The 14,425-nt window shown below is 37.6% G+C and overlaps 1 long non-coding RNA gene across 1 annotated transcript; it reads right to left on the reverse strand.

Annotated features, from left to right (window-relative positions):
• Positions 1-738: 738 nt before the first annotated feature.
• Positions 739-1,345, reverse strand: LOC117352509. Its single transcript, XR_004537706.1, has 2 exons — positions 1,261-1,345; positions 739-1,126 (listed from the first exon to the last, which is right to left on the reverse strand). It is a non-coding gene; the product is annotated as an uncharacterized LOC117352509 (long non-coding RNA).
• Positions 1,346-14,425: the final 13,080 nt, after the last annotated feature.

The following is a 14,425-nucleotide window of genomic DNA, read 5'->3' on the forward strand; positions in this document are numbered from 1 at the left end:
TATTTTAATAGCAGCCATATAAGGGTTATTCTTCATTGTCGGATATAAATTCTGTCTTGTTTATGTATGGAGGGGATAATGCCTTGATCAGGGTTTCTCAGCCCAGTACTTGGACACCACCATTCAGGCAGATTTTCAGGATATCCACACTGAATAAGCAGGAGATAAAACTGTATGCACTACCTCCCTTTTAATGCAAATGTAACCGAGTCATATGCATTATGGATATCCTGAAAACCTGCCTGGATGGTGGCATCTGAAGGACTGGGTTGAGAATCATTGGCCCAGAAGAGGTGGTGGAGACAGAGAGTGTGTCCGAATTCAAGAGGACCTGGGATAAGTACATGGGATCTCTCAGAGAGAAAAAGAGATAACAGTTACTGCGGACGGGCAGACTAGATGGGCCAATTGGCCTTTATCTGCCATCATGTTTCTATGACCTAGCTGTAGAAAGAGGGGCACGTACCCCCTTCCTAAGCATGACTGGCTTGGCAGGGTTCAAATCCAAACTAAAGGCCCACTTCCCCTCACTGCTGTCAGATACCTAAACCCACTATAACCTCCCTAACCCTGAAATATCCTGTCTAAATTAGATTGTAAGCTCTTCTGAGCAGGGACTATTATTAGCACCCTTTCAATTGAAGCATCTAGTTATATGAACCTTTTGTCCATTCCTATTGCTGCTTCTCTCCCCCCCCCCCAACACCCTCCCCCCCCCAACACTTTATTTCATTCAAAAACACAGTAACAAGGTCCAGCTTTATTCTGCAAATTAACCAAAAAACCAACACAATTAAAATGTCCAGGAACGAGATCAAGCCATGTGACTGGCAAAGTGGTAATGAAGGGTTGCTCACTTCCTCTTGCCCAACGCAATGGTTGTCTTGAGGACTTTGGGAACATAACGAATGGTGAGGGACACCCGGGTCTCCCGTGTCAGCGTGTCTCCGTAGCGGGAGTCGCAGCTGGCGATGTTTGCAACATTCTCAGTGATGAAGTCAGAGGCGGCAGGGCGGATTCCATGGAGGTAGCAGCTGTACATGTCCCCGCTGAGTACCAGCAGACTGCGTGGCTCCACCAGCAGGGAAAGAAAGTGCCGGTCCTGCTCCATTTGGCAGGTCGTGACCTGTAGCAGGGGAGGGAGAGAACATGGATCTTAGGAGCTGCAACACCCAGGACCGTGGATACAAGTGACAAATTACATAATAACTGGGCAGACTTCTGTGAAAATGCTTGGCATTAGGCTCAGATACCCCTCACCTTGATGCGACATCTGGACACACAAAACTGTTGTTTTCATGGTTTAGGATTGCTGATTTGTTTTCTATGGTAGTGTTGGAAAGATGGGAGGAGAAAATGTGCTTAAAACCAGTACCATATACAACATAATAATATACAGCATACTTTTCTTTCTATTTTGTACTTTAATTTTACCTTCCTTCCCTAACAGGAGACCTGAAGCAGTATGGGGCTCATAATCAAAACTTTAAAACATCCCAAAACCAGCCTAAGTCATCCCTTGGACATCCTAATACAGGGATATCCAAGTGCCGATAATCAAAATCAACTTTCTGGATGTGCAGTAGCACTTCTAAGCTGCTGTGCGTCCAGAGATCAAAGGGGTGTGTTGGGTGGTGGGAATCTGGTGGGTTTCAACCTGGTCGTACTGCAGCCATAATCAAAACTTTCCTAGAGGGAACTTAGATGTCGGCAGTTAGACTCTTTGAGTTGCGCCTAAGTTCCACAAACTGTCAAGAAGACCACTGGAGGATTTAAGGCATGACACCCTCCCCCACCCCTCTTATTCCCCAGTGGTCACGATCCCCCTCCCACCACCCAAAGAGCAGATAGGCTTCCCATCAGCTGATTGCGACAGAGGAATCCCCATCAGCTGAGCCAGTTTCAGGGATTCCTGGTGGCTCAGCTGATGGGGATTGCCCCTGCCAGGATCAGCTGAGCCGTGGCACCCTATACCCCTCCCCCCAACATCTCAACATCCCGAAAAGCCCTCACCCCCACCCAACATTCCCAGACCCTCATACCTTTGGATGAGAAAAAAGCAGGAGGTAAGCACACTCCCTCCTGCCTACAAGGCCGCGTACTGCAAATGCCAGTCAGGGACTTCAGCCCCTCCCATTGCATCCCAAGATGCATTGGGAGAGGGAAGCCCCATCATTTGCAGCACTCTTTCGATTATGCTCCTCCAAGTGTGTATATATGTGCACTTTGGCAGCAAAAAATGGCATTTACCTATCACATTTGGGAAGTGTGCACATATGCACTCCGTGGGCAAGAGACAGATATGTGCAGAAGGTAACAACTGGAACCATGTTTGAGGAGCTGTGGGTGCCAGGAGAGTTGAAGCATCAGACAGAAGGTGTGCTCTGGGCAGTGCGAGTGGTATGGCTGCACAAGGTATAACATGAAGGGATTTGACTGAGTCACTCGAGGACACTCATTTCCTTCACACTGTTGGTTCTTTGGTTTTGAATCAGTGACCTGCTGAAAGATGAATCTTCTCCCCGTGCCAGATCTATGCTAGACTGAAACATGTTTTTCTCCAGGCTCCATCTGGACTGTGCACTATCCATCCTTCCTTTGATCTTTCAAAGCATCCTCACATCGTGGGTCACCACAATGCTTTAGTGTAGGGATGGTGATAGCAGGACGATGCCTGTGTTTCCTTTTGTGGCACAGGTGTAAGGATGTTCCACTTTGGTCTCATCAGTTTTAAATCATTCTTTCAAATTTAATTTCCATATGAATTACTTCAATCTTATCTACACCCCCCTTAATTCCATTCCCCTACCCACTATCTGCCCCTAAATGAAATTCCTCACCCTAGATGAAAGTTGACAAAAATAAAGAATTAAAATAAAAAAACTAGAATGTAATTAGTAAACCTAATTTTCATAATAAATCATTGATAACCGATGCATCCTTTGGTGTCTCATTACCCCATTTTTACGCCGGCCAGAAGGACATGGAGATGGGTCTGTAAAACAGCCAAATTGTCTTCTAGGGTGTCTTTATATTTGCCTATACTGGGCAATGGAGCTTTCCAGCCGGGCATGCAAAATGCCACCTTTCTTAGGTGGCAAGCACAAGGTCTACAATATCTTTTTCACCTGTTTTCGGAGGAGGGGAGCCTGGCCCCATGCCGAGCTGCAACAAACTTTTGACCTACAGGCTAATGATCTCTTCGCCTATTACCAGATCCGTCACTATGTTCAGTCCCTCCCAGTGGCTGCCCTTACTGAAGTCTGCAGGGAGGCGCTTTCGGAACTCTTCAGCCTTTCAGCCCAACAGAGGATTCCTCTACGATTTCATATTGTGGGGATCCGGGATTGCCAACCAAGTACGAATCTGGATATATTAGCGACAACGTAGGCTGAGGACTTGCATTGCCAGTTGACTGCTCAACAGGTCCTGAAGAACATTCAGAAGGTGTCACCTAATATTACTCACTGGGAAATGCAATTGAAAATTGTTCTTAGACTTTACATTCCACCGGAACGTGCAGCCCGGATGGGGATTACTGCGTCGCATACTTGCCCCAAATGCAATCAGGCTCACACATCTTTGAGTCACATGTTTTGGGCCTGCCCCGCAATCCAACAGTTTTGGAGACATCTTGGCCTATATACCACATCGCTTTGGGGAAGGCGATGGCTTCCGCAACTGAGGGCGTTATTTGGATTTTATAATATAGCCTCGCCCAAACCCAGGGGAATGTCAGCATTTATCTCCAGAGCCCTTTTGATGGGAAAAAAAGCCATCCTCACCAACTGGCTCTCCCGTGATCCCCCGTCATATGCACAATGGAGATCCCTAATGATAGTGCACGCAACACTGGAGAGACGAATGGTGGGAGACTTGACTCTTGGCCCAGGTCGCAAATTTTGTCAGGTGTGGGAGCACTTCTGGCAGGACCTCACACCGCGTGCTCGCAGTAGACTTTTAAATCTTTAAGATTTTATTCCCACTCTCAGTTGTTGGACTGGCCATGGATTCTTGGGGAGGGGAGGGGGGGATGGGAGGGGAACTGATTATATTGTTGAAAATGTTATTTCCTGAATGGTACTATTGTTTGTATTTACTGCTTCTTACTGCTGGAATAATTTAAATATAAATCATTGATAACCAAACTTCATATTTTTGGTGAAATATTCTGAATATAAGGATCCCAAACCTCCATAAAAAGACGAGATTTTTTAGGCGAACCTCGAACCTCCCAACTCTCAAATAAAAATAAGCGATGTAATTTATTCCTCCAATAACAAAAACTTGGAGATTCTTTCTGCAACCAAAAGTGCATAATACATTTATGCCCAATCATACAGGCTTTTTGAAATAAGACATTTTAGTTAGCCAAAAACCCCACAAGCTGACGCTTTACCAAAAATTATTCCCCTAGGACAACCCACTATCGAATTACCCCATAAAGAACCCAAAAATAATAGGATGACACCCAAAATGAGTTGATCAAAGGACACAACCAAAAAGCATGAGATAATGTGCCAGGATCTTTATTACATTTAATACAAATTGGGGTATCTATTAAATTCGCATGAAAAGCTTGAATTTGGGAAAAATAAGCCCTATGCAAAATTCTATAAGTACATTCTCTCCAAACATACCATTTTATAATCTTTGGTAGTCTATTAATAGATTGAGTAAAATCAAGAAGAGAAATCTGAATTCCCAACTCCTCATTCCAATTTTGTAGAATTTTATCATATGTACGGGTAGGTAATATATTCCACCACCACTTGTGTAATAAAGAAACTGAAATAGGCACATCATCACATTGATTAAAAAAAGAAGTAATTCTGTCATGAACTCCACAAGACAAATTCAATCTCTTCAATTTATTAATATAAATTTACCAATTACATATATGCATATAATGATCCAGGACCCCCCTCCCACTACAATAGAAAGGTCAGGAAAACTCTTAATCTTCCCAGTTTCATCCAATACTTGTGATAAATAATAAATACCTTTAAGCCCCCAAATTCTAAAAATCCTAGATGTCATACCAGGTTGAAAATCTCCATTACCCTGAATAGGTAGCAAATCTGTTATACATAGGTTATATCTCCATAATTTAATTAAATTTCCCCAAACTGACCTCATCAGTTTATAAAACATTTTCCCACGTGTGTGCTTTATTTTCTCAAATATGACACAATGCAGCAATTGGTTTTCCAGCAGTATTGACATCCCTCTTCACCCTCCCTTACAGACCAAAAACAGGGGAGGAGTTACTTTTGAAGCACTTCTTAAATTAGGGTGTTATTTATGCTGCTGTTTGCCCTTGTGGACTTGGCATCGTGGAACACAAGAGTGCCATCAAGTGCCAAGTGAAAGAGAAAGCACTTGTAGAGCATACTCTGGGGGCTGGACATCGTTTAGAGGATTATAAAATGTTGTGCAACAGCTGTTCCAAGAAAAACATGGGAGATGAAGAGATATGGAAGCTTTATTACTTAGAACTGAGCAGAGGTTCATCTTTAAGTTTGGCACACTAGCTCCTGGAGGACTGAATATGGATATGGACCCAGTGGCATAGCGAGGAGGACTGGGGGCGCAGACCACCCTGGGCGCTGTTTTGGCTGAAGCGCCAAAACCTCGCCTTTCTGCCCGCCCGCCCAGAAACCTGAAAGGACAGAGGAAAAAACTTGGAGAAACCTGAAAGGGCAGAGGAAAAAACTTGGGGAAACCTGAAAGGGCAGAGGAAAAAACTTGGGGAAACCTGAAAGGGCAGAGGAAAAAACTTGGAGAAACCTGAAAGGGCAGAGGAAAAAACTTGGGGAAACCTGAAAAAAGAAAACTTGGAGTATGTTGCAGTATGTTGCAGTATGTTATAGTATGTTGCAGAATGTTGCGGTATGTTACAGTATGTTACAGTATGTTACAGTATGTTGCAGTATGTTATAGTATGTTGCAGTATGTTACAGTATGTTGCAGTATGTTACAGTATGTTGCAGTATGTTACAGTATGTAATAGTATGTTGCAGTATGTTGCGGTATGTTGCGGTATGTTGCGGTATGTTACAGTATGTTGCAGTATGTTGCAGTATGTTATAGTATGGTATGGTATGGTATAGTATAGTATGTTATGTTATGTTGCAGTATGTTATAATATGTTGCAGTATGTTGTATTATGTTGCAGTATGTTATAGTATGTTGCAGTATGTTACAGTATGTTACAGTATGTTATAGTATGGTATGGTATGGTATGGTATAGTATAGTATGTTATGTTATGTTGCAGTATGTTATAATATGTTGCAGTATGTTGTATTATGTTGCAGTATGTTATAGTATGTTGCAGTATGTTACAGTATGTTGCAGTATGTTGCGGTATGTTGCGGTATGTTGCGGAATGTTACAGTATGTTGCAGTATGTTGCAGTATGTTGCAGTATGTTACAGTATGTAATAGTATGTTACAGTATGTTACAGTATGTTACAGTATGTAATAGAATGTTGCGGTATGTTACAGTATGTTACAGTATGTTGCAGTATGTTACAGTATGTAATAGTATGTTACAGTATGTTACAGTATGTAATAGTATGTTGCAGTATGTTATAGTATGGTATGGTATAGTATAGTATGTTATGTTATGTTGCAGTATGTTATAGTATGTTGCAGTATGTTACAGTATGTTGCAGTATGTTACAGTATGTTGCAGTATGTTACAGTATGTAATAGTATGTTGCAGTATGTTATAGTATGTTGCGGTATGTTACAGTATGTTGCGGTATGTTGAAGTATGTTACAGTATGTTGCAGTATGTTACAGTATGTAATTGTGTGTTGCGGTATGTTATAGTATGTTGCAGTATGTTATAGTATGTAATAGTATGTTACAGTATGTTACAGTATGTTACAGTATGTAATAGAATGTTGCGGTATGTTACAGTATGTTACAGTATGTTGCAGTATGTTACAGTATGTAATAGTATGTTGCAGTATGTTATAGTATGTTGCGGTATGTTACAGTATGTTGCGGTATGTTGAAGTATGTTACAGTATGTTGCAGTATGTTACAGTATGTAATTGTGTGTTGCAGTATGTTATAGTATGTTGCAGTATGTTATAGTATGTTACAGTATGTTACAGTATGTTACAGTATGTAATAGTATGTTACAGTATGTTACAGTATGTTACAATATGTAATAGTATGTTGCAGTATGTTATAGGATGGTATGGTATGGTATAGTATAGTATAGTATGTTATGTTATGTTGCAGTATGTTATAGTATGTTGCAGTATGTTATAGTATGTTGCAGTATGTTATAGTATGGTATGGTATGGTATGGTATGGTATAGTATAGTATAGTATAGTATGGTATAGTATAGTATAGTATAGTATGTTATGTTATGGTATAGTATAGTATGTTATGTTATGTTATGGTATGGTATGGTATGGTATGGTATGGTATGGTATAGTATAGTATAGTATAGTATAGTATAGTATAGTATAGTATGTTATGTTATGTTATGGTATGGTATGTTATGTTATGTTATGTTATTTTATAGTATAGTATAGTATAGTATAGTATGTTATGTTATGTTATGTTATGTTATGGTATAGTATAGTATAGTATGTTATGTTATGTTATGGTATGGTATGGTATGTTATGTTATGTTATGTTATAGTATAGTATAGTATAGTATAGTATGTTATGTTATGCTATGTTATGTTATGTTATCTTATGTTATGTTATGTTATGGTATAGTATAGTATAGTATGTTATGTTATGTTATGGTATAGTATAGTATGTTATGTTATGTTATGTTATGGTATAGTATAGTATAGTATAGTATAGTATGGTATGTATGGTATGGTATAGTATAGTATAGTATAGTATAGTATGGTATAGTTATGTTATAGTATGTTTATGTTATGTTATGTTATGTTAGAGTATAGTATAGTATAGTATGTTAGAGTATAGTATGCTATAATATGTTGCAGTATGTTACAGTATGTTGCATTATGTTATAGTATGTTGCAGTATGTTACAGTATGTTGCAGTATGTTATAGTATGTTGCAGTATTTCACAGTATGTTACAGTATGTTACAGTATGTAATAGTATGTTGCAGTATGTTATAGTATGTTGCGGTATGTTACAGTATGTTGCGGTATGTTGAAGTATGTTACAGTATGTTGCAGTATGTTACAGTATGTAATTGTGTGTTGCGGTATGTTATAGTATGTTGCAGTATGTTATAGTATGTTACAGTATGTTACAGTATGTTACAGTATGTAATAGTATGTTACAGTATGTTACAGTATGTTACAATATGTAATAGTATGTTGCAGTATGTTGCAGAATGTTGCGGTATGTTACAGTATGTTGCAGTATGTTACAGTATGTTGCAGTATGTTGCAGTATGTTGCAGTATGTTATAGTATGTTGCAGAATGTTGCGGTATGTTACAGTATGTTACAGTATGTTACAGTATGTTATAGTATGTTGCAGTATGTTGCAGTATGTTATAGTGTGTTGCAGTATGTTACAGTATGTTGCAGTATGTTATGGTATGGTATAGTATAGTATGTTATGTTATGTTGCAGTATGTTACAGTATGTTGCAGTATGTTACAGTAATTTGCAGTATGTTACAGTATGTTGCGGTATGTTGCAGTATGTTACAGTATGTTGCGGTATGTTACAGTATGTTGCGGTATGTTACAGTATGTTGCGGTATGTTACAGTATGTAATAGTATGTTGCAGTATGTTATAGTATGGTATGGTATGGTATAGTATAGTATAGTATGTTATGTTATGTATGTTGCAGTATGTTACAGTATGTTGCAGTATGTTACAGTATGTAATAGTATGTTACAGTATGTTACAGTATGTTACAGTATGTAATAGAATGTTGCGGTATGTTACAGTATGTTGCAGTATGATACAGTATGTAATAGTATGTTACAGTATGTTACAGTATGTAATAGTATGTTGCAGTATGTTATAGTATGGTATGGTATAGTATAGTATGTTATGTTATGTTGCAGTATGTTATAGTATGTTGCAGTATGTTACAGTATGTTGCAGTATGTTACAGTATGTAATAGTATGTTACAGTATGATACAGTATGTTACAGTATGTAATAGAATGTTGCGGTATGTTACAGTATATTGCAGTATGTTGCAGTATGTTGCAGTATGTTACAGTATGTTGCAGTATGTTGCAGCATGTTATAGTATGTTTCAGTATGTTATACCATACCATACCATACTATACTATACTATACCATACCATACCATAACATACTATACTATACTGCAACATACTGTAACATACTGTAACATAATGTAACATACTGCAACATACTATAACATACTGCAACATATAATTACATACTGTAACATACTGTAACATACTGAGACATACTGCAACACACTATAACATACTGCAAACATACTATTACATACTGTAACATACTGCAACATACTGTAACATACTGCGACATACCGCAACATACTGTAACAATACCGCACATACTATAACATACTGCAACATACTATAACATACTGCGACATACTATAACATACTGCAACATACTATAACATACTGCAACACACTATAACATACTGCAACATACTATAACATATTGCAACACACTATAACATACTGCAACATACTATTACATACTGTAACATACTGCAACATACCACAACATACTATAACATACTGCAACATACTATAACATACTGCAACATATAATTACATACTGTAACATACTGTAACATACTGCAACATACTGTAACATACTGCAACATACTATAACATACTGCAACATATTATAGCATACTATACTATACCATACCATACCATACCATACTATACTATACTATACTATACCATACCATAACATACTATACTATACTGCAACATACTATAACATACTGCAACATACTATAACATACTGCAACATACTATAACATATTGCAACATACTGTAACATACTGCAATATAACATAACATACTGCAACATAACATAACATACTATACTATACCATACCATACCATAACATACTGCAACATACTGCAACATACTGCAACATACTGTAACATACTGCAACATACTGCAATATACTGTAACATACTGTAACATACCGCAACATACTGTAACATACCCTAACCCTGACCCTAACCCTGACCCTGACCCTGACCCTTGACCTGACCCTGACCCTGACCCCTGACCCCTTGACCCCCTGACCCCTTAACCTTGACCCCCCGACCCTTGACCTTAACCCCTTGACCTTTACCCCCTGACCTTTGACCTTTAACCCCTGCCCCCTTGACCTTTAAACTAACCCCTGACCCTTGACCTTTACCCCTTGACCTTTAACCCCTTGACCCTTGACCTTTACCCCTTGACCTTTAACCTCTGACCCTTGACCTTTAACCCTTGACCTCTGACCCTTGACCTCTGACCCTTGATCTTTACCCCTTGACCTTTAACCTTTGCCCCTCGACCTTTACCCTTTTACCCCTTGACCTTTAACCCTTGACCTTTAACCTTTACCCTTGACCTTTAACCCCTGACCCTTGACCTTTACCCTTAACCTTTACCCCTTGACCTTTACCTTTGACCCTTGACCTTTAACCCCTTGACCTTTAACCTTTAACCCTTGACCTTTACCCTTTGACCCTTGACCTTTAACCCTTGACCTTTAACCCTTTACCCCTTGACCTTTAACCCCTGACCCTTGACCTTTAACCTCTGACCCTTGACCCTTTAACCCTTGACCTTTAACCCTCGACCCTTAACCCCCTGACCCTAGCAATTCTACACTAACACCATAAACTTTCTAACACTTTAACATATTCTAACATATTCTAACATATTCTCAGAATTCTACAATATACCAATACCACATTTCTACCACATAACATTTATACAAACTATTTTTCAAATATCTAACATTTCTAATAAATTTCTACTAAAATTAATTTCAAAATATCTTTAAAAATCACTACTACAATTTCTTAAAAATCACTACTACAATTTCTTTAAAATTACCACCAAATATTCTCTAAAATTCCCCTACAACCTCTTTCAAATTCAAATAAAATTAAACCCTCTCAAATTCAAATAAAATTAAAATCTCACTTTACCCAAAAATTAGCATATTCGAGATAGGTTCTGGCCCAGGGTCCTGCATTCCAAAAAAAAATTTTCAAACCCCTGGGCTGCTTGCAACCCTCAAAAGCAAAAAAACTAAAATAACAAACCAAAATAAAAAAATTAGGAGTCAGGGTTACAAGCAGCCCAGGGGATTTGAAAATTTTTTTTTTTAGAATGCAGAAAAATTCTACAAAAAATTCAGGGGTTTTAGAAAAAACCCTGGAAAAAATTCAGTGGTCTTAGAAAAAAATTCTACAAAAAATTCAGGGGTCTTAGAAAAAACCCTGCAAAAAATTCAGTGGTCTTAGAAAAAAATTCTACAAAAAATTCAGGGGTCTTAGAAAAAACCCTGCAAAAAATTCAGTGGTCTTAGAAAAAAATTCTACAAAAAATTCAGGGGTCTTAGAAAAAAATTCTACAAAAAATTCAGGGGTTTTAGAAAAAACCCTGGAAAAAATTCAGTGGTCTTAGAAAAAAATTCTACAAAAAATTCAGGGGTCTTAGAAAAAAATTCTACAAAAAATTCAGGGGTTTTAGAAAAAAATTCTACAAAAAATTCAGGGGTCTTAGAAAAAAATTCTACAAAAAATTCAGGGGTCTTAGAAAAAACCCTGCAAAAAATTCAGGGGTCTTAGAAAAAAATTCTACAAAAAATTCAGGGGTCTTAGAAAAAAATTCTACAAAAAATTCAGGGGTTTTAGAAAAAACCCTGGAAAAAATTCAGTGGTCTTAGAAAAAAATTCTACAAAAAATTCAGGGGTTTTAGAAAAAAATTCTACAAAAAATTCAGGGGTTTTAGAAAAAACCCTGGAAAAAATTCAGGGGTCTTAGAAAAAAATTCTACAAAAAATTCAGGGGTCTTAGAAAAAAATTCTACCAAAAATTCAGGGGTTTTAGAAAAAAATTCTACAAAAAATTCAGGGGTTTTAGAAAAAACCCTGGAAAAAATTCAGGGGTCTTAGAAAAAACCCTGCAAAAAATTCAGTGGTCTTAGAAAAAAATTCTACAAAAAATTCAGTGGTCTTAGAAAAAAATTCTACAAAAAATTCAGGGGTCTTAGAAAAAAATTCTACAAAAAATTCAGGGGTTTTAGAAAAAACCCTGGAAAAAATTCAGTGGTCTTAGAAAAAACCCTGCAAAAAATTCAGGGGTCTTAGAAAAAAATTCTACAAAAAATTCAGGGGTTTTAGAAAAAACCCTGGAAAAAATTCAGGGGTCTTAGAAAAAAATTCTACAAAAAATTCAGGGGTTTTAGAAAAAAATTCTACAAAAAATTCAGGGGTTTTAGAAAAAACCCTGGAAAAAATTCAGGGGCCTTAGAAAAAAATTCTACAAAAAATTCAGGGGTCTTAGAAAAAAATTCTACAAAAAATTCAGGGGTCTTAGAAAAAAATTCTACAAAAAATTCAGTGGTCTTAGAAAAAACCCTGCAAAAAATTCAGTGGTCTTAGAAAAAAATTCTACAAAAAATTCAGGGGTCTTAGAAAAAAATTCTACAAAAAATTCAGGGGTTTTAGAAAAAACCCTGGAAAAAATTCAGTGGTCTTAGAAAAAACCCTGCAAAAAATTCAGGGGTCTTAGAAAAAAATTCAGGGGTCTTAGAAAAAACCCTGCAAAAAATTCAGGGGTCTTAGAAAAAAATTCTACAAAAAATTCAGTGGTCTTAGAAAAAACTCTGCAAAAAATTCAGGGGTCTTAGAAAAAAATTCAAGAGACAAGAAAATCTGGAAAAAATTCAGGAAACTTCAACAAAATCTGAAACTTGGAAAAAATAGATACAAATTGAGATAAAATGCAAACTTGAAGAGGAACACTTGGAGAAAATGCAGAGCAAATTGCAGAAGAAAACTTTGAGAAATAAAAAAACTAAGAAAAGAATGAGCAGAACTTTGAAAAATAGCTGAAAATGCAGAAGAAAACTAGAGATAAACATAGGAAAACACAGAACAAAATACAATGCAAAACTCAAAGAAAATTGAGAAAACACAGAACAAAATACAATGCAAAATTCAAAGAAAATTGAGAAAAAAGCAGAACGCCAAGAAAATGCAGGAGCAGAGTCAAACTTGAGGAAACCTGAAAAAGAAAATGTGGAGAAACCTGAAAGGGCAGAGGAAAAGGAAAATGTGGAGAAACCTGAAAGGGCAGAGGAAAAGGAAAACGTGGAGAAACCTGAAAGGGCACAAGAAAAGGAAAATGTGGAGAAACCTGAAAGGGCAGAGGAAAAGGAAAATGTGGAGAAACCTGAAAGGGCAGAGGAAAAGGAAAAACTTGGAGAAACCTGAAAGGGCACAAGAAAAGGAAAATGTGGAGAAACCTGAAAGGGCAGAGGAAAAGGAAAACGTGGAGAAACCTGAAAGGGCAGAGGAAAAGGAAAACGTGGAGAAACCTGAAAGGACAGAGGAAAAGGAAAACGTGGAGAAACCTGAAAGGACAGAGGAAAAGGAAAACTTGGAGAAACCTGAAAGGACAGAGGAAAAAACTTGGAGAAACCTAAAAGGGCAGAGGAAAAAACTTGGGGAAACCTGAAAGGGCAGAGGAAAAAACTTGGGGAAACCTGAAAGGGCAGAGGAAAAAACTTGGAGAAACCTGAAAGGGCAGAGGAAAAAACTTGGGGAAACCTGAAAAAAGAAAACTTGGAGTATGTTGCAGTATGTTATAGTATGTTGCAGAATGTTGCGGTATGTTACAGTATGTTACAGTATGTTACAGTATGTTGCAGTATGTTATAGTATGTTGCAGTATGTTACAGTATGTTGCAGTATGTCACAGTATGTTGCCGTATGTTACAGTATGTAATAGTATGTTACAGTATGTTACGGTATGTTGCGGTATGTTGCAGTATGTTACAGTATGTTGCAGTATGTTATAGTATGTTGCAGATTGTTGCGGTATGTTACAGTATGTTACAGTATGTTGCAGTATGTTACAGTATGTTGCGGTATGTTGCAGTATGTTACAGTATGTTGCCGTATGTTACAGTATGTAATAGTATGTTGCAGTATGTTATAGTGTGTTGCAGTATGTTATAGTATGTTGCAGTATGTTATAGTATGTTGCAGTATGTTATAGTATGTTGCAGTATGTTGCAGAATGTTATGGTATGGTATGGTACAGTATGTTGCAGTATGTTATAGTATGTTGCAGTATGTTATAGTATGTTGCAGTATGTTGCAGTATGTTATGGTATGCTATAGTATAGTATAGTATGTTATGTTATGTTGCAGTATGTTATAGTATGTTGCAGTATATTGCAGAATGTTGCGGTATG

Source organism: Geotrypetes seraphini, unplaced genomic scaffold (genome assembly GCF_902459505.1).
Source record: "Geotrypetes seraphini unplaced genomic scaffold, aGeoSer1.1, whole genome shotgun sequence".
NCBI classification, from domain to species: Eukaryota; Metazoa; Chordata; class Amphibia; order Gymnophiona; family Dermophiidae; genus Geotrypetes; species Geotrypetes seraphini.